Source organism: Calidris pugnax, unplaced genomic scaffold (genome assembly GCF_001431845.1).
Source record: "Calidris pugnax isolate Ruff unplaced genomic scaffold, ASM143184v1 scaffold24, whole genome shotgun sequence".
Lineage (NCBI taxonomy): Eukaryota > Metazoa > Chordata > Aves > Charadriiformes > Scolopacidae > Calidris > Calidris pugnax.
The window spans coordinates 10,370,175-10,391,364 of record NW_015090922.1 but is presented as its reverse complement, the minus strand read 5'-3'; the positions used below and the strand labels follow the sequence as shown (position 1 = coordinate 10,391,364).

The following is a 21,190-nucleotide window of genomic DNA, read 5'->3' as shown; positions in this document are numbered from 1 at the left end:
TTTGGCATTGTGTAACTACTGACAAAAATGTAAATGATTTCATGGTAACTAGAAAGATACATGCCAGGTTAGTAGTGTGAGAATGTCTTGGCAAATTAGATTAATGACTGCATGGGAGACACTCTGGTAAAGCTCCCGTTAGTCATATGAGCATGTTTGATGAGAATGTCCGGAAGCTTGAGCAAACATAGTCTGAACCAAGTGCTCATCCTGTTAATAGAAGAGACTCCCAGAGTCATACCATCATGATCCATCTTTCTGTGTGTGTTTACACATCCTGTTGTCTTATCCAAGAAGCTGCAATGACCAGTTAGGGCACTTGCAGTCAGTTGTTCAAAGACACTTAGGGCAAACAGGTGTTCAGTGGAATTACCAGAAGCTACCAGATGCTTACTACTTTTGATAGACTGCACGTCAATGAGAACAGCTCCACCAGGGAGCAAGCCTTTGTGTCTACTTCTATCAAAGACTGCAGTTGCAGGCTACAGATAATGAACTAGATATCTGGCATCCTACAGCAAACCAGTGAAAGATGCAAATCTTAATGCAAAAACAGGAATTCCAGCAAGGCAGAACTTTTTTCAGTGTCTGACTGAATCTAGTGGCTCTTCAACCTGGAATGGTTTGTATACAGTAGTAAAGCTTAGCAGCAAATTATTGAGCAGACAGATGGAGACATAACAAATAGTTCTTTAGTCTCAAGAAAACTTTCAAGTGCAGTATTCCGATTTAGGGAATTTTGTCCTCAGTGTCAGGAAAACAATTCCCCTTGATGGACTTTGTAGCTTAAAAGCTCTGTGATTTTAATAATGTTATTTTGGACATCAGAACTTTAAAAAGCTGAAATGATGTAAGGTGTTGGAATAAATGTGTATGCAGAGTTCGGTCTTCGTGGCTTTACAGAATTACTCAGACTTCCTTTATTTAAAAAAGGAACCACATTTCCCACGTCCTAAAAGCGACAGTCCTATATTGAAAAGAACTTGGTAATCCTCAGCTTGATGGCAGGGGTCAATGAGATGCAGAAATAAGTGCTCCTTGAACACATTGACCCAGATGCACATGCAGGGGTTAAAGGGTTCACAGCTCAGAGAAAATGGTGTAGTGGCTAAAAGCTACCTGGCAAACAAGGTCAGCTCTGAGACTATTGTGAGTTTTCTACTCAGTGGTCATAACATTCCTACTCTAAAACAACTTATTTAATTGTCACTAAAAGTGATTAATGGCCAGATGAAGCAGTTCTTTTATATTTGGAATTGGCTGAGTTACTTTTCATGGTTGGAACTGAGCTACAGAAATGGTCAAAAATATTTGAATGGTCTTGGCACGTTTGGCATTGTGTAACTACTGACAAAAATGTAAATGATTTCATGGTAACTAGAAAGATACATGCCAGGTTAGTAGTGTGAGAATGTCTTGGCAAATTAGATTAATGACTGCATGGGAGACACTCTGGTAAAGCTCCCGTTAGTCATATGAGCATGTTTGATGAGAATGTCCGGAAGCTTGAGCAAACATAGTCTGAACCAAGTGCTCATCCTGTTAATAGAAGAGACTCCCAGAGTCATACCATCATGATCCATCTTTCTGTGTGTGTTTACACATCCTGTTGTCTTATCCAAGAAGCTGCAATGACCAGTTAGGGCACTTGCAGTCAGTTGTTCAAAGACACTTAGGGCAAACAGGTGTTCAGTGGAATTACCAGAAGCTACCAGATGCTTACTACTTTTGATTTAATGATGTTTCTGTGAAAATCCAACCCTAGGTTGGATAGGTCCACCAAAGAGCTTCTGTGTTCATTTAATGATGTTTCTGTGAAAATCCAACCCAGGGCTAGGTCCACCAAAGAGCTTCTGTGTTTTAATGCACCTAATGGAATTCATCCAGAAAACATATACTATACTGTGCTGAGGAGCATGCCTGAGCACCTTGGGAGGGAATGCACAATACTTTGTGCATTCCAAGGAAGAAACTGCTAGCAGGTAGGGACTGTTTGGAAGAAAGACAGGACTTAGTTTACTTCACTTTTCTTTGCACTCAGGATGCATTTCAGCCTCCTTCCTTCCAGGTTTCTCAGCCATAAACTGTTGTTGAGTGACACAGCTTGGCACTGCATGGCTAACATAATCTTCTGTAGCTTCCTAATGTAGAAACAGCTCCCCAAAACTCTTTAGACAGTTTTAGGCCCTTTTTCAGCTCCTAAGAGAGTCTCCTTTTCAGCAGCTTTTCAAAGTGCTAATTTTCAGCCCACTGCTCCTTTTCTCACATTGTCTTTACTCCCTCTAAAATAAATCTCTCCTTCCCTGACCCTATTTAACTTGTAGTCTTGTAGTGGCTACGGAAACACCAGCCTCCCAATTCAGTGGGATTAACACTGATACTGATCTACTATTTCATTTCTCTGCTGATTAGAATTAGTCTCTCCAACTGTTGTCTCAGCGATCAGCATCATTATTTTTGCACCACTGATATTTCTCAGCTCTACAAACTCTTACATTGTGTAGCCCGATGAAAGGTCCACATAATCAGCTAAGTGTAACCATTTATATCCATGGAAATATACGTAACAAGATGGGAAAGCTTCAGTCTTATTTATGGTCATTTATGGTCATATGCTGAAGTACTGTAACTGGTTTTAGATATTTTGTTTTAAAAAAAGTTTGCTAAATCTTGAGCTATGTAAGAAAAGTGACGGTAGGCTTGCAAAATAAGACCCATGGTATGATGTTGAGAGAATTAATCACGTTAATTCCAGGAAGTTTAAAGTGACCTCTCTTACTGTCCACAACAGAAAATAAAAAGAGATTATATTTGATTATGCTCATTAGTTAACAAGAAAGAAAGAAAGAAAAAAGTGGCCCTAAGCATTGTGAGGAAAAAATTAGAATAATATATCAGGGAAATGTTTATAAACATAAGACTTCATAGCCAAGGAAACCAGCTGCCAAATGAAGCTTTGGAATCAGCACCACTGAAGATATTCACGGCTCAGCTAGATGTCCATCTATCAAAAAAAAAAAGATAAATAAATCAGTCCAGTTACAATGTAGGGATAATCCAACAGAGTTCCCTGCCAAATTTTTACCCCAAATAGTGTATGATTTAGTTGGAATGGAAAAGGAAAGCACTTTGACTTGCTAGATCTTTCACTGATATAATCTTAAAAACACAAATTCTTCTGTCTTTTTAAAAAATTATTGCTAGTAACTTTGAAAAAAAAATTGTTTATTGTAACTGGAGTGTGTAGGCTTTGCCTACATTTCAGACATGTTGAGCCTACCTTACAGTGTTGCTACATTTTCTTGAAATTAAAAAAAGTTCTTTTTAGAATAAAAAAATAGCTTTTAGAAGAAAAATTATTTCGCGACATCTTTTCATAGCAATTTTGTGGACATTGTCAGATCCCTCATGCCAAGCCTGAGGAAAGACTGTCAGGAAGACTGTTATTCTTTGCATGCTTAATCAGAGCATAGCTTAATTAGAGGTATGAAGGATGGTAAGACTGGAGGGCTAGGATGGTTTTAATGGTATGGTTAGCTTTTTACCTCTACGTCACGACTTCAAACCCAGACCAAGAGAAATATTTCTCATTCGTTACTTCTGAGCTACTGTTCAGATGGGTGGTAATGACCTAGTTCTAGTGAGTAGGAAGGCAGCACTCTGTACTGTAGTATAGTGTTCAAGACTGAATTGAGCTGGCAGGCTAAAACTACTGGTGACCAAGAGCTGGGGTGCAGATTTTTAAGGGTATCTAGGCATTTAGCTTTCAAGTAGTTGCCTACTGCAGTTTTAAGGAGTTTGAATGCCTTCACCTTGAGCTGAAGTTAAGTGGAGTTAAGGCACCTAGGCTCTTTACAGGAAGCTAAATACACATTTATCTGTAACAATGACCAGATTTACAATTACAGCCTAGCACCCTCAACAAATTTTCATTGAAACGCTGTATCATCACTTTTCAATGTAGCCTCAATAAGCCCCTGATTTCCACATTGTTTATCCCAGCACATACTGTAGGAGAGAAGATGGATGACAGTTCGTTAGCTTTTAAGTGCTTTGCTGCAAGCGTAGTCTCTGTTCGCAGAAATGTCTTCCAAAGCCTCAGTCATATGAGAGATAGCAGGCTAGCACAGAGATGAAGCAGATAATATGGTTTAGAAGAGGCAGTTTCAGAAATAGAATTAGCCTTAAATAACAAATGAATCTTCAGGCTAATTCAGTGAGTACTGATTTTCTGCAGAAATGTAACACATAGAATTTAATATTTGCAAGAACAGTACTGTCCATACCTTGCATTCTCTAATTTATACTGTAAAAATTAGTGCTAGTTTCTAAAAAATGCTGCAAAGTAGGTCCAGGCTAATTCTTTGCAAAAGTCTGCCACGTTGTCACTCTGCATTATGAAAATGTGTCACATGATAGAAGGGAAGTATGAATATCTGCTATCTGATATATACAATTGAAAAGGGAAAACACAGAGTGAAATCATCAAGCCACATTAGCCAAAGTGAACAGATAAGAAAGGGTATAACACTGGAATTGTAAACAATCAAGCAGAGATTACACCTCTGTGTGGAACTGTGCATGCTTTTTAGATGTGAGAACTAAAGTGTTGATAGTAGAAAAAATATAAAAATCTAGCACTGTTTATCACAGAAAATCTTCAAAATGCTATATGGATGGGGCGATAATCGTTTATGTATATAAAAAAAATGCTACTTTTTGTCACTTGAAACTGGTCTGCAAACAGCATAACTTTAAAAGCAAGGAAATTAACTGCCACTGGGCTCGTGTACATATGTCCATCCTGTGCCCCCACACACGGCTTCTTGCCACAACTTTGATGGTGTCACCATCTGCATGCCACAGCTCTCGCTGCTGCCCTGCCAGCCCGGCCTGGCATCCAGCACACCCTTCTTAGCCACCACAGGAAATGGGTCATGCATGTGCTGCTCATCGCCCGCCTCTATCTTCCCTTCTGAACGTTTCTGTGAAACCACATGTGCTCAAGTTTGTAAATATGGACATCAGATAAAATGCAAGAAAGCCTCACCATCGGAAGATCTTGCCTTTGAATGTGGCAGAGTCTCTATTCCCCTTGTTCCTTCCCCCTCCGCCATCGAGAGAGAAACCACAGTGACAGGAAAAACGCACCATTTCCTCTTGAAGAGACTCATTACTGCTGTCAGTAATTCGCATTTACCCAGATTTTTCTCTTTCAGTGTTGACGCGCTTTCAGCTGCACAAACTCTGAGACTTAGCTGTACATTTTAAGTCACTTAAATAGGACATTTTGGTAGAGGGAACAGTTAAATTAGGTTACCACATAAACGGGAGCTTTTATAGTTAACCGTTCAGGCAGTGCTGCTGACTGCTGAGCTAGCTCGTACTAAGAATGTGCGAGTTGTGCTATTTTTACTTGCTACTTGTCTAGCACTGGACTTGTTTGTAATAATTCATTTACTCTTGCGTATACAGGTATGTATCTAGCAATAAGAATTCAGAAGAACTTTCTGAAGCTAATAGTAGTCTCACAAGACTTCCATTGAGGAAGGAGAGAGAAAACCTTACTGAAAGAAGCTTTGAATGAACTTCAGAAAAAACGTCCAAATACACTTGACATTCCTCTCAAAATACTCACGTTTTTGCCTGTGGCGAGCACACTTCATTACCCTTGTCATGCCACTTCATAACTTCTTGTTAACTTTTTATATTTTACCTGCTTGTCTAGTTCAGTGGGTTTTATTCCCTGTTTTTTTCACTACCCTTTTCCAGTTTTCACTCTTTCCAGCTTGCACACAGACACCATCTGGCTTTACCCCCGGGGTTTCCTAGACAAGGGCAATCTAGTTAGCCTTGTGAAATCCAAACCCCAGGCAAAACAAAAACTGTACAAAACCTCCATAAGACAGGCTTTCTCACTTCTGTGTGAGGGTCATCTACATTACCAATAGCAACTGTCAGAATAGAAATCACATCTTGAGCAGTAAGTTATCATCTCAACCAACCTAATCTTTCCCCCAAACTTTTCCTCTCAATTTACTGGAGTTACTACAAGTCTGTTCCAGTCAAGAGAAAGTTTGACCAGTGTGTGTGTGTAATTACAGAGCTTCAGAGTAGAACATCATGTAAGAAACTGTCTATAAAAATGCTTGGAATAAAATAGATTGAAAACAGATTTACTAAAGAAATTAGGAAGTCATTCCAGTGTTCTTTTCTGTTCTAAATAACATAGTGCAAATAAATCTCTGAGGCAAGATTCTGGACAAAGACATTCCTTTGAAAAAAGACCACAAGATTCCTGGTCTTCTTAATGGAGAAAACAGAAAGAATTGGTCTCAGTCTGGGACACTCAAATGCTGATCCTTTTGAACAATGTGGACAAGTACAGAATATTGTCTAATGTATTCATCCTTGAGCAGAAATAAACCAAATTTCTCTGTGCTCTGACTGTCTCATAGGAGCTCAAATACCCCCTCCAAACCCTCCCTTTCTTTTTTATGTTTGCTAGTTTCCAAAGTTTCTGAAGGAATTTATTTGGGCAAGGCATTTTGAGTTGTATATCTGATTTTCCCTGAGAAATTAGGATCTAGTTGCACAGTTCAGTGGTTGGGAGCCACATATGGTTTTTTTTTTAGGCTTTGGGAATTGAAAGTCAGTAGGGAACTACGTATCTAAGTAGGTGTAATTCCCTATTGCTGGCCGTGGAGTGAGGACTGAGTGAGTTCTCCACAACAACACAGCCATCGTAACTTCTATACTATAAAGACTTCATTTTTATTTTTCATTGTTTATTGTATTTTCTTGTCTCTCCTGACTTAACAGTTACTCCTGTGTGTCTTCATAGGAAGAATGTGTATCATGGTCCTGCTCTGACAGCATAGGCCCAGTGAAATGCAGACAAGTGAGTTTTCTGCTGTTGTACACCATGGAAAGGTACAAATATAATCAGTTGCTTTCTCTGCTTGGCCATCACAAGATTGGAAAAGAGGGTGTATGTAGCGGTAGTTGGCAATAATAAAGTTCAGCCTTGGTAAATGCCCTGTGAAAAGCAGTATATATTGCTGTCTGCTCTCAATATGACTGCGATTGTATGACATTTAAATGATAAAAGATGGTCATGTAAGAGGTAGGTGACATATTAGATGTGCTATCTTTGCTTTATAATGTTTTCCAGTGAAAACTACAATTTCACTTTGGTTTAATAAGCACACCCTGATGACATTGGTAGGTTTATATTTTGACATGAGCATAACAGTAGAAGTAGACTGGCTAATGTTGGGAGAAGTATCTGATATAAATTAGGTAGTTAGAATTTTGCAGTCTAGAACTGGGTTATGTTGCTCTTTGAGCTGTCTTCTAAAATGCTGGCCTTTTCAGCCAACACTCTACAGAGAAAAATCTTGCTGGTTTAAGTTCTTGTGTCAGTTAACAAACTCAGTTATTTAGCAACAGTCTTAGAAGGGTGACTTTTAAAGGATGTGAGATGTAAATCAGCAATCTGTTTTTAATCACAGCGGATGCATAGGTTCCCTTTGAGTCCTAATGAAAGAATCTGGAGCTGGAGACTGCAACATGTTTGAATTAGTTTTGGTGTTCATTTTGCAGATTTCCAAGGTATCTAGGATGTGGCTAATAATAATAGCAGGTGTTGTCTGTTTCTCTCAGCATGTGGCATGAAAGTAGTGTGGTCACACAGCTATGCATTATTTACATGGTGTCAACATGTCAGCAAGTGGGATGGCAGAGAGCCAGATTAAATCACTTCTGATTTTACATACAGGACACCGAATAATAACGCTGCGTCACACTTGAGGACACTGGAATCTGGCAAATCAGCAGTAGCTTAATGTGCCAAGCTCATTTGAATGGCTTCCCCACACCCTGAATGATGAACCAAAATCAGAAGTCAAGGAAACTATGTAAAGTTGGTGGGAGTTTTGGTGGTGGGATTTTTGTTTGTTTGTTTGTTTTTCTTGAAGCAGAAGATTGTATCCAGTAAAGAGATACTCTTTCATCACTTAATATAAAGATACATGGGTCTCTCGTGTAAGAATGTCTCTTCCTGAGAATGGGCAACTGCCCCATGATACATCTGTTTGCCATTTATCTTTGTTATCTCTGGTAAATCTGCTTGGTACAATTACTTTCTTTCATTAGTTTTTTGCAGAAGCTAGTGCAACAGGTCCATAATCTCAAATGGTAAGCGTATTTGTAAGAGGCAATCACACTATTTAGAATGGGTGCTTTAAGGGTTTGGGGTTGGTCTTCCAAGAAAATCTAGGAGTGCTGTTCTCAGCCCTTGCGTCTTCTGCACCAGCTCTGATTTCTGTATCACCCCTAGAGCTGGTTTAGCTTGCCAGCTGGTCGGAAACTAACTCAGCAAAATAAAAATATGAATAGATTTTTCTTGGTTTAGTAATCCAATTGTGTTCACCCAGGAGCCATGTGAAAACCAGAGAAAATGGAAGGGAAGGAACAGGCCCGCATGCCAGGGAAGGAAGGATGCAGGGAGAACTGAAGGGAGCAGGACTGCTAAATGCAGGACTGTTCCTGCTCACAGCAACTGTCTACAACAGCTGAAGGAAAAAAATGTGTACTTGAAATACTGTAAATAGAAGTCTCTGTCATGGGATGTGCTTTCAAATATTTTATCCATTAAACCAAATGTTACTGTCCTCATTTTATACATAGGGCATAGTGCAACTTGTTCGTGGTGCCACTGTAGAGGTGGGACTAAAGCAGAAATGATCTTAACTCCTAATCAAGGACATCACTTGCTGGCCTTCTGTAATGAGTATTCCTATGACAGACAGCTGCTGAAGAGTGAGATTTGTGTTCATGGGGAAGATGAGACCCCAACAGTGCACTCTCCTAGCTAGTGCTCAGTGGTCTCTTGGCAGTATTGTTGTTTGCTGCAGTCAGCTGCTTCTTTGCAGATCTTATCCTCAACAGCTTTTTTTTACATTCTTTGCATAAAGCTGACCTTTTTCTTGGATAGAATTGAACATTTACGATGAGAAGAAATGGCCTCAAGTTGTGCCAGGGAAAGTTTAGATTGGATATTAAAAAAAAATTCTTCACTGAAAGGGTTATCAAGCACTGGAGCACTTCTGGCCAGGGAAGAGGTTGAGTCACCATCCATGGAAGTATTTAAAAGATGTGTAGATGTGTCACCTGGGGACATGGTCACATGGTGGACTTGGCAATGTTAGGTTAATGGTTGGACTCAATGATCTTAAAGGTCTTTTTCAACTTAGACAAATCTATGAATTCAGCCATAATGCAAAACCTCACCCTACAATAGTTAGTGCACAGGGAGGGACCTGTTGGAAAGTTAAAAGAAGCATCCAGAATACTGGGATTCATTTTACCTTGTCAACATAATACCTTTTTTATGAAACTAGAGCTGTGTATGCTCATAAAAACCTTTTGCTTTTTTTATTTTAAAGGATAATGCAACCATTTAAGTCTGTGCACAGTTCTTTCAAGTTAAATGTTTAGTTCAACATTCCACTTCCATTTCCTGGTAGAAAATGTTTTATATGAAAGCAACTTTAACCTTTCAGAAGGGTTCATTTACTGTTACGTTTGGTATCAGCTTTCCAAAAAATGTAGTCTGTATTTGGTGTATTACAGGTTCTGGTTTTAATATTGGTTTAGAAAAAAAAGAGTCACATGCCATAAGTCAGAAATAAAATATTGCGCCAGAATTCTCTCTATACATGAATTCACCCCATGAGTGAGTGGCTTAAAGTAAGTCTGCTCACTTAAAGCCAGGACTTGGGCTCAATCTATGCATGAACCAGCTGGTAACAAATAACACATTCAACTCTTGGTCACAGGAAACTGTTAGGTTGCCTTTTTATAGACAACTACAGCCCTACAGCTCCTGAAGCACAAGGGAATATCATAAGGACTTGGAGAGCGTTGAACACCTACCATATGCACATAAAGAAGGGTAATAAAGATGAAAGGCCTGAACGGAGCTTTAATTCCTATTTTTCTGCTTTTGATTTATCATCTGCTTCTGCATTGCTGCAACTTTCTTCGGCCTAAAATTAGGTAGAAGATGCTTGAATTGCTTAGTTTGATCAAATTAGTCAAACTTAGGCTTCCCTCTCTGCCAGTGTAACAGATGCTAAACGTAAAACTTTGAAGTACTTTCTTGCTTTCTTTTCAGCATTATTGTGTGTTCATTTCTGAAGTGCTGACTGCTATAACCATCCACTGCAGTGGCCAGTTCCTGGCCAAGTGTTGCTGTTACAGAGGTGCTGCAGTCATGGAGAAATGGGCACTGACCTGGTAGAGCTGTAGCAAGGTGACTCTGAACTAGAGCTAAGACTGACTTGGCTGGGTGCAGGGCCATAAAAACATGGCTGAGCTGTTTTTGGGACCTTAGCAGCTTCTCTGCTTGGTGCTGCAGTATGCTGTAGGACTATCTTAGCTGTCACGTTTGCTCAGGACTCTCTGCTCTGTGGTCCATTGCCATGTATGGATGTATTCTGGGAATTATCCTCCACAGGACTTCTGCCATCAATAAGCACCTCTTACAGAAAAAGGGGCCTTCAGACAGGCCTGGCCGTGAGCGAGACAATAAAGGCTAATCCTCTGTGCTGCTGAGCCTCAGCTTCTAATAAAGGACTCAGAAGTTGTAAGGGTAAGGCTTCAAAGTAACTACAGATTTACAGAGGGAGGGCAGATAAGAGGGTTGTAGCCCACCCATTAAGACCACCTGGTCTTAATATATGGTAGCAGTCAGCCTTTGTGCGACACACTCTTTCCATATCCTAACCCTGTTCTAGCAAGTGAGATTTCCAAGAACTCTGCTGGCAAAGTACTTGTCAAAGTTGGGTGCACTACAGAGGCTAAGTCTGTCAGTCATACAGAATAGTTTTATCACCCCTTGAACTGCAGCAGCTAAATCTGACAGTGATGGTGAAGCAGAACCTTAGTAAAATAACGTTCATGACATTTAATATCACTAATCTTTTCTGATGATGAATGCATGTCCAATGCTTTGAAGATGGAAAGGTCTGCAAAAATGCAAACTATTATTTGATCTGGAAATGTGTTTTGTGGCATCCCAAAGAGTATTCACATTTCTTATTCCTTTTTTGTCCATGTGCAGGAGTTCTCATGAATTTTCAGCAATGAGTCCATATGGGAATAATTTCATTGTGAGAAGAAGGCTTCCATTCTATCAGGAAAAAAGGCTGCATGGAAATCACAGAAAGCTACAGAAGAAAGTATCAGTCATTGTTTGAAAGCATTGTGGCCTATGGAGATGGAAACCAGAACGTGGATTTTCCTCCAAATTTTATAAGCTTCTAGAAACCCCAATGATGAGAAACAAATGCGAAAAGTTCACAAAAGCAGTGGTTGCTTAAGAGAAAAAATTCTTAAAGCCCTATTGCTTTTATGATGAACAGACCTGGCGTGAAGGATATTAATTATCTTGTATACCATTCTTTAAACAGGTAAAGCTATTCCCAGTATTTTTCAGTTGCCATCTAGATTAGTGTTACACTCAGTTGCTGAAGAGTTAACAACGAAGTTATCAATCACTGGAACTAATTATTAAGTGGAACAGTGACCTTACCATTTCTTGAAGTCTTCAAACTGAGAGTGGATGGTATGCTTTAGCAAACAATGAAGACACAGCTGGGTGAAATTATATGATTTTGCTAAAGAGAAGGCAACACGAGATACTCTATGTGGTCCTTTCTAGCCTTAATAGCTATAGGTCTAAAATCTCACAAATACCTTTACAAAGACTCCTTAGAAGTAGTGAGGACCATAGCACCAATCTGAGTCCATCTTCTGATTTGGGGTAGATTATTCCAAAGTATTTAAAAATATTACAGACTGTAGTACTGTCACTACAAGTCATATTACTAGCATAATTTTACAATATTGGAAATCTCTTTTGGAGGACTAAAGAGACTCTTCCTCTCCCCCAAAGAGCTAAATGTACTTCACTTCATGAAAGCGTGTATAAACAAGTAAGCATGCATGCTGCTGCTTTCCTACAGGTCATTAAAATCTGAAATCAGTAAGCTAGATTCACTCAGTGAAATAAAACACAATCCAGGAAGGAAATTCTAAGATAGTTGTCATTTTTGTAGGCCATTTCTAAGCTAAACTTTCATTTTCTCCCCCTTGTAGTGTGACCTGGCTCACTGCTTAAAAGAGAACCTTAAAAGAAGATATTCTGCCCCTGCTCCCTCCCGTCCCCATGCATCGGTCCTCCAGTAGAGAACAGCTAAACCATTTGGGGCATTAGGCAATGCAGAAACTTAAATCAAGCAGTTGGAAGTTTAGGAAAGCTGTACCTGGCTGAATAGCTAGACATGAAAAGAAATAGTTCTTCAATGTTGAAATGTATTTTTCTTGCTATAAAGGAAGAAGGAATTATGTGACCACATGCTTGAAAGAAAGACCTTGCCATTTCATGATGGCTCTCAGACATCATCTTTATAACCCCACTGAACTGTTTCTCTGATAAAAAAACTGTAGCCTACACTACAAAGGGCTTTGAGTGTATGTATAGCATACACTGTTATCAGCAATCAGCACAATGGTTACAAAAGGTATTCCTTCAGTATGGTTAAACCGACTCTTTAATCATAAGACAGAATTACTCCTGTGCCAGTATGTTTTCCACCCACAGAGGCGGGTTTGGCAGCATAGCTAGGACAATGTAGTTGGGATGTCCTAACTAACACTTGAAGATGTGAAAATAATATCATGGTAAAGCTTTTAAACTGTTTCAGGGAAAGCTGATGGTTTTGTGTCCACAATGGATATGCCTAATTCCAGAGGCAGATTTTTAGTTTTTAGATGGTAGTCAATGGCTAGTTGCCCTTGTTTCTGTCACGCACATACAATGAAGGGAGCACAAGATAAGCATCTGGAGGAAATGTACAGATGCTTGTCACATACAGGCATTCTGATTGCTTTATCAAACAGTCTCTTCTGGTTCTAGGTTCCATAAATTTATAATTTGTGGTGATTCAAATAAGTTCAACTTTCTCTTGCTAATGCGTTTTGTGCTCTTGAGAAAAAATTATTGGAAAAGCTGGATGCTGAAAAAGAGGAGTGGCCTTTGCTCATAAGCTTTTCAAATATGTTAACCTTTAAAAAAACAGCAGTCCGGTTTGTAATAGCAATTCCAGCATCATCAGTGACTAATCTATTTGCCATACAAAGGTCATAGTAAAATATAGGTGTGTATGTTTAATACTTCGATTTCATGGGTCTACAAGAATGATTTTGGGTTGATTTGGTTGAAGGAACTCCTTAGTTTTAGTCCCCTAAAGACTATCTATGTAGCTTTCTTCTAAAATATATAATATATAATATAAAATATATAAAGGGAGGGGATTAAGAGGTTACTAAACATTTGAAAGACTGGAGGTCTAGGCTATGTTTCCATTCATCAAGGTGGTTCTCAAAAGTAATTTTTGAGCCACATTGCAAGGAAGCTGGGAAGAGCTTGAACTGCTAATGTTCCCTTTGTTATGTGGACATACAGAAAACAGTTTTCTTGTCCCGCAAGGATTCTGTTGATTTTGAAATTTTAGGCCTGGCATGGGGATCAGTGAATATATGAGTGACTTAAGAAACAAACAAACATATTTCATTTTAATGCTGACCTTTTTTTTTTCTTTTTTAACCTTTTAATATAAACTAAATTAAGTTTCAACAGGAGAAGATGCTTTTAACCGCAAAGACAAGACTTTTTGTTTTTAAAATGTTGAAATGGCACATTTCTAGAATTTCAAAACCTGTTTTTCCTTTTTTTTTTTTTTTTTTTTTTTTGTCAGCAGAAGTCACGTTCTGACAGGTTGCTCTCAATGTGATTGTAAGCGTGGTTGGATGTGTGGTAGGCTATGCTAAACTATTTTTTTTCCATATGTGTTTTTTTCCCCTTTTTCCCCTCTCTCTGTCTTTTTTCTTTCTGTTTTCTTTTTTTTTTTTTTTTTTTTGAGGACAGGAAGCTCTTCTGGGAATAATCTCAGATTTGATGAATTGTCAGTTGTGACCATCTCTCTTCTTCTCTATGAAAGCCCTGTTCTCACTCTCAACTCTAAACGACAGCTTCCAATACTTTCCAGAAGTCTACGGTATGATTGCCTTAGTTATCTTACTGATGCATTAGAGTGAGACCTAGATTTTGGGCAACAGTCTTTATCCACTGGTGGAATAAGACAACACTGAAAGTGTTGTGATGGTCTTAATTTGGGATTCTTCTTCCCCTACAAGTACAAGAGATTGTAATAGTTCTGTGTTTCATCTTTCTGCGTTTCCCATACATACTGGTTCATGCCAATTATTGGTTCACAGTTTGTAAACAAGTAGATATGAGTTACATGTATGCTAGGAATTAATTTCATTAACACACTGAGTGCTTTTTTTCCATTACATCTGTCAAGAAGGAATATTTTCCTATAACTAATGACCACAGTTGTGCTGATGGGACAAAAATCTGATGCCTTCAGTGAAGGATTATTAATGAACCCTGCTTTAAGAAGTCTGGATGGCTGTTACTCCTAGAAGCAAACACTGGATATTTTTTACTTTTGTTGGCAATATTTGTATATATTTGCATTACCCTAGAAATAAATTCCTTTCGCGATTTGACTGAATGGATCATCTCTTCTGCTAGGAGGAAATTAAGGCACAAATTTCCCTGTAGCCAGAGGACCCACCCACTGTGCCGGCTGGAGATGGAGGAAAGGTGGAATGGAAGCACCAAGGGCTAGGTAAGGTCTGCACAAATACTGCCAAATTATTCCAGTGAAAGTCCTTATGCTTCTCTCCTGCCTGAGAAGAGAAATCAAGTTGAGGCGTTCAGAACTCTGAAAAGAGGGGTTGGTTCATAGGGGTTGAAGATGGAAGTTATCCAATAATAGAGAAGGGGTTTCTTCCTTGGTGAACCAAAAAGATCTTGCACTCAGCAGGCTCTTCCCTTCTCCAACTGAGCACTACTGTATAATGTCTACCAGTTAGTAAATGTATGTTACCTTATATATGAACAAAGCAGTGGCATTTTCAATAACTCGTAATCCTGCTGTTTGGTAATGTTTTAAATGTATTTTATTCATAAAATTGCACAGTTTACTCGGCTGTGCTTCCATAGGCATAATTAATGAGTACAGCTTTAGAGTATCAGGGCCAACCAACAGGCCCCAGTGTCCCTGCCTAGCTCCTGGGGCTCTCTCGCCCTGCCCACAGCCCAGGACCCCATGTCAGCCCCTGGGGCCACCAGCTCCTGCCCCAGCAAGGCCACAGCAGGGACAGTCTCCAGCTCCTCGAGGCATATAACATTTTGTAATGTTGGTTGAAGTAGCTATAAGCTTTAAGAATGGGCAGTGCTGATAAATAGTGTGAATAGTTAGATTTAATTCTTTGTTAGGATAAAACAGAAACACTGGATTCAAAAAAACTTTATATTGGCTGCATTCACTGAGAAATGATGCTCCAGACTATTTCAGGCAATTGAGCAAGCTTATGTATATACTACAAACTGAATACAAGCCCTTTCTGTTGTTAGGAAACTGTCTACTTAATACTTGAAGAAAGACCCAGTCTTTACATTGGGACATTTTTTTCTTTCCCACCTTTGACAGCAGAAAGTACCTTCCGTACTTTCACATTCAGCTCATTGTATTTGTGACTGTTGTCATCCAGAGAAAGACACCTACTGTCGTAGATTGGTCCTGACCTGACTTCATGATACCTCAGCTCCTGCTTTCAGCTTAAATTCTTGCAGGAGCAGCTTAGGACTTTGACTGAAGGAACCTGTTGTTTTTAATACAGCTATGAAGGGCAGCATTTCATACTGACTCAGAAGTAGAGAAGATTTATTCTGGACTTCAGAGATGTTACTCTTAGGCATATTTTTGAGAATTGAAGGGAAATAAGTAGCCTTCTACCCTCTTACCCCAGAAGCAAAGAAGTTTGACAGCTGTGAATGGAACAGGCTGAAGCCATTTTGGAGATGGATGTTTAAGTTGTACAGCATGGATGGGATTCTTTAATAAGTATTCTCTCTTTTTCTTTCATTACATGAAGTTTTGCTTTTCTTGGATCACACAGATTCTTGTAAAAATGTAACAAGCTACTATTCTGAATATGCCAAATAAGAAACAGATGGATCTCTTTAAAGAATAGTCTATCAGTAATATTAAAGGGATCTCAAGTTTAGGGACCAGACACCTCCTTTTCCTCATGCCAGCCTTCTTAGCCTGAACAAAGAGGCTCTTATAGCAATGACTAGCATATGGCAAAGGAGAAAAAGGAGGTTTTGGTAACTACAAAATAAAGCATGGCATTTTTTTCTCTTTTCACAAGAGAAAAAAATTTAATGTTTTTTTAATGTGCTATGACATTGGCTACTATGCACGAGGTTTTATGTGGTGGACTGATTTAAACACAAAGCTTGACCCTGTTGTCAGTGTGTCTTTCACACCACAATTCAACTGGTGGAACTCCATTGCCACAATGGAGTTCCTCTGACTTGAATGTGTTCCTCCCCGATTAATGTAGAGCCATGTGACTAAGCAAGAGCCTTCTGAATGAAGAAAATTCCAGCTGGGATAGTGTACAATAGGATGTACATAATACTCCTTAGACACCAACTTATTTATTTTAGATTAAAGCTTTACCTCAGGTTTTCCATTATCTCTGTGCTTTAGCTGAAATGGCCCTGCAGTCTTCTGTTCTTTTGCCTTGTGACACCTTTCCCAAGAAAGAAAGCTTAGCAGTATGAATGACTAAGTACTGTGTGGGTGACCATCCTCTCCTTCTTCATGAACAGCTTCGTATCCCGCATAACATATATTTCTGTGTTATATACTATCAAAACCTGACTAACATACTGTGCTGAAAGTAAGCCACAACAGCAGCTTCAGAAACTTCAGACTATGCCCTTTTGAGCTTATTAGACTTTACGTGAGTATACTTGGTGTGTCAAGTCTTGAATTGCCCATAAGACAGCCAAATTGGTGAAGGCGAGCATGAGACAGATTCTCTGATTCTTGTAGCCACCCTGGCTGCTCCCAAGGGTATTATGGGCAAATCATGTGAGTTTGCACAAAAGCTGAGATGTTCCTTTACTGCTGCTATTTTCTATTACTTGGGATATTTCCAAAGTTGGGCGTGTGGGATGTACAGTACTTGTTTGTTGATGAAATAATAACTTAACCTAGATAAAGCACATACATACTGTTATTTTAGTAAAAGAAATAAGGCTCACATTTAAAAGGGAAATATAATACAGTAAACATCCTTCTGTACTGGCCTACTTATTTTTCTAAACTTCTGTGAGGCTGAGGTATTTGCCTTCCAAAATAAAATTTCTGCAACAGTCTGCAAGTTCTGTAATACCTTTTCCATTATCTGTTGAGTGAGCCAAAGGTCTGTGGTCAAGTGGGCATCTCAGTTACAACTCTTTATTGAGCATCTAATACATTAGGCTTTAAGTCCCACAGACCTCTCTGTTCCTGAACAAAGCTGTTAAGCATTTAATTTTCAACTTCATCCTAGTTCCAATGAAAACACCAGAAAATGAATCCAGTCTTCAGCTGGTGATGTGCATGAGTCTTGGATGTCCATGATGTTTTGGTTTAAACTATTCAAAATGATCAGGAAGATTTTTTTTTTTAAAAAACTTGATTTTACAACAACCTGAAAACACAGTGAAAGAACTTATATTTTCAAATTTTAACACTATATCTCCTAGAGCGCTGATTTTTTTTCAGTAGTTATTGAAGTCTTGTAAGAATGTCCTATTCAGATTTTTTCACCTTTTTGTGCATCTCAATTTTAATGCATTTTAGAATGATTTTTAAGTGAATGTTTGATACAACTATTCTTGGATGTATGTTCTGTGGATGTTACTGCCACTCCTCTCAAATTGTAGTAAGATCAGCTGTTGTAAACAAGGTAGAGATCAGAATGGAGGTAGATGTGTGCTAGATGTGTGCGGGTAGAGTGCCGCTACCCACAGTACTGAGGGTAATTATGCCAAGTTACTGGCCTGGGATGCTCCCACTCAGAGGTAGCTCTCATCAGTGCATCTGGTTTATTGTAGAATTTCAGTCTTAAAATGAATATGTTACCCTGATACGCTGTGATGTCTCAGAGGACTCCAGATGGAAACACCCTTCTTAGACTGGAGAAATTAGATTAGGGAGTGAGAACTGGTGTGAAAATAGGTAATATCACCTTCATAAATACATCTGTGTTCAGCAACAGTCTGCTGTAAAGCTGCAGGAACCTGATGCCACCACTTGTGCTTAGACCTGCTACAATAGGAACCATTAGAACCTACTCCGGGTCTTCTGCACTTCCGTTTCCAGCATCCCTGTGATCCTTCCAGGTGGCTTACAGAGTGTTTATTAGGGACATCAATATGGGCTCCCCATAGGAGAAATAATGTTTCCTTCCTTTATAGCTGGAGCAAATAAACGGGAGCCCAGCAACTGCTTTGATGCTCAGCTATGATACTGGAGGGCTGAATATGTCCCAGAATGAAGTTATGGTGTCAGTATAGTGGAGAGAGTAGAAGCATTTGCCATATCTTGAAGGGGAGAAAAGGGTGCATATAGGAAAAAGTGTTTTGTATTTGGTATTCTCTTCCCATAGCACCAAATGTTCTGGTAGCATGAGCTAACTTGCATTTAGAAATCTTCCTAGAAATCTTCAAAATAGTTTGTCTTTACAATAGATGAAGATTGTTTAAAAGGCTGAGTTCCTGCCTTGTGGGATGTTTGAGGTTTCAGCATATATGTAGTTTATTTTTGTCTTGAATTAGAACAGAGAGTCAAAAGTGTTTGCAGAAAAAAATTCAAAATGTTTCTCTTTGATACTATCAGATCAAATATATAAGAAAAAAAATCCTCTCCTTTCAGAGAAGAAATGTTGGATATCTGATGACGACAATATTAATGACCTTTGAAAATGCATTATAAATCCAGGGTAATGTCAACATTGGAATTAGTGGTGGATAAGTTTGTTTAAATAGCATTTAAAGCAGCTTATTCATGAAACACAATCTTTTGGATGTTTAGAAATGTCTTATTATATTATTATGCTTAGAGCTTATAGTTATTATGCTTAGAGCTGACCTGTTGCTCATTTAGCTGGAACTGAGAAGTTGTTCTTGCAATCTGTCCTATTTGCTTGGGAGGAAGGAAGGCTGGCACAAAGCAGCATTGCCAATAACTGTGAAGAGGCACCAATAGTGTTCAGATGAACATCAAGAGCATTAGGCCCTCTCCATCAGAATAGTGTTATATATGAACATGTTCCACTGTTAGTTGTAGCCAAAAGAATCTCTGAACAATGCTGGTACTTTTTTTTTTTTTTTTTTTTTTTTTTAAAAAAAATGCTGGCCATACTTATCCATGAGATAGTCATTAGTAGTTTGATTAGCATTGTTCTGAAATACAGTTAGTTTTCCAGCCAAAACCTAACACCCTTCCCCTCAATCCCCCTCTGAGAAAACTATGCTAAAACTCTGTAAGGAACAATGAAGTTTTACAATCGTTTAGTGAGCACACTTTTTTTTTTTTTTTTTTTTTTTTTTTTGCAAAGAACAATGCTGGCCATACTTATCCATGAGATAGTCATTAGTAGGTTGATTAGCATTGTTCTGAAATACAGTTAGTTTTCCAGCCAAAACCTAACACCCTTCCCCTCAATCCCCCTCTGAGAAAACTATGCTAAAACTCTGTAAGGAACAATGAAGTTTTACAATCGTTTAGTGAGCACACTTTTGTTCTTTTTGTGTCTGTACAATAAGGGGAAATCTGCAAAGTGATGAACATCCTCATCCCCCGCTAAGTTCAAGAAGAAGCACCAGAGTTTAATTAGTCTTTAATATCTCTTTCTAAGAACTTGCCATTCAGAATTATCAAGATGACCTTATCAAAGTGGTCTCTTTTGGCAATGAGGGAGCGTGTTATATTTTAAACATAATACACAATGCCACGCTGATTTGCAAAAGCACAGGTGATTCCGTGGCTCTGAGAAATCTGCTGTATGTAAGGACCTATGTATAGTTTGATGGGAATTTTTGGTATTAAAAGGAAGACATAGGTCCAGCTCCTGAACTGAAGAGGCTTGGTGCTGCAGCAAGGGGTTCGTACTGAGACATGTCTGAATCTGAGCTTCATTGGTGCTAGGTGGAAGAAGTGTTCCTTTGCCTTATGAGTTTAGGGTTGATTAGTGTGAGTGATTGACTCTGCAGTCTGATATTCTATTTCCAAGAAGAAAAACCACGAAGAGACAAGACTAATAGAATCATAGAATCATCTGGGTCAGAAGGGACCTTCAAGGTCATCTAGTCCGACCTCCCCACAGTCAGCAGAGACACCCCCAACTAGACCAGGTTATCTAGGGCCTCGACGAGCCTCACCTTGAATACCTCCAGGGATGGGGCCTCTGTGCCCCTGATCCCTCAACCAGTTTTCCCAGTGTCTTAAAGTCCTTTTTTGATTGTTTTAAATTTCTGGTATTGACCTTGTCACTTCCCACCTGCATAACTACTAAGGGATAGTAGTCAAAGTGCTGTACCAGACTAGGCAGCCTTCTGGTTACATATCTGACGTGGGCTCCAGGGAGGCAGCAGACTTCCCTGTGGGAAGTATCTGGCCGACATATGGGGCTCTCTGTTCTGTTCAGAAGTGAGTCACCAATAACAATTACCCTCTTTTTTTTTAGGGTTGAGGTTTTGATTTTGATGCAAGGGGGAGACTGATTTGCTGTAGACAACCCCCCAGGTGGTGTTTCTTCTGCCTTCTCGTTTGTTGCACCCTCAACCTGCCATGCCCCATTCTTGTTATGCAGGGGCAAATGGAAAGATGAGGGGGGCTGTGAAGGGTTTCCCTTGTCTCTTCCAACAGGCACCTCTATCCATTCCTCCCTGTCCTTGGGTCACCTCCCTCTGCTACAGGGGTCTGCAGAGCCTGGTACCACACATCTAACTCCCTTTCACACTCCCTTATCGACCTTAGTCTATTCACTTCTTCCCGCAGTTCAGCCACCACGTTGAGCAGATCATTGCTGTGCTCACCCCTAACACAGGTGTTGTCTCTACCACCCGCCATTGCCAGGTTCTGGCGCTCACCGCAACCAGCCCCCTGGGTGCCTGCGTGTTTGTGTGGGGCCTCTGTTTGGGTAC

General features: G+C 39.4%; 1 long non-coding RNA gene across 1 annotated transcript in view; it reads left to right on the top strand.

The window, feature by feature from the left end:
* The window catches only part of LOC106892888, a 71,720-nt gene that overhangs the window by 35,977 nt on the left and 14,553 nt on the right, over window positions 1–21,190 (top strand). The window contains exons 3-5 of the long non-coding RNA XR_001412951.1: window positions 11,129–11,477; window positions 13,997–14,126; window positions 14,669–14,765. This is a non-coding gene — a long non-coding RNA (uncharacterized LOC106892888). The remainder of the gene's footprint in view (window positions 1–11,128; window positions 11,478–13,996; window positions 14,127–14,668; window positions 14,766–21,190) is intronic.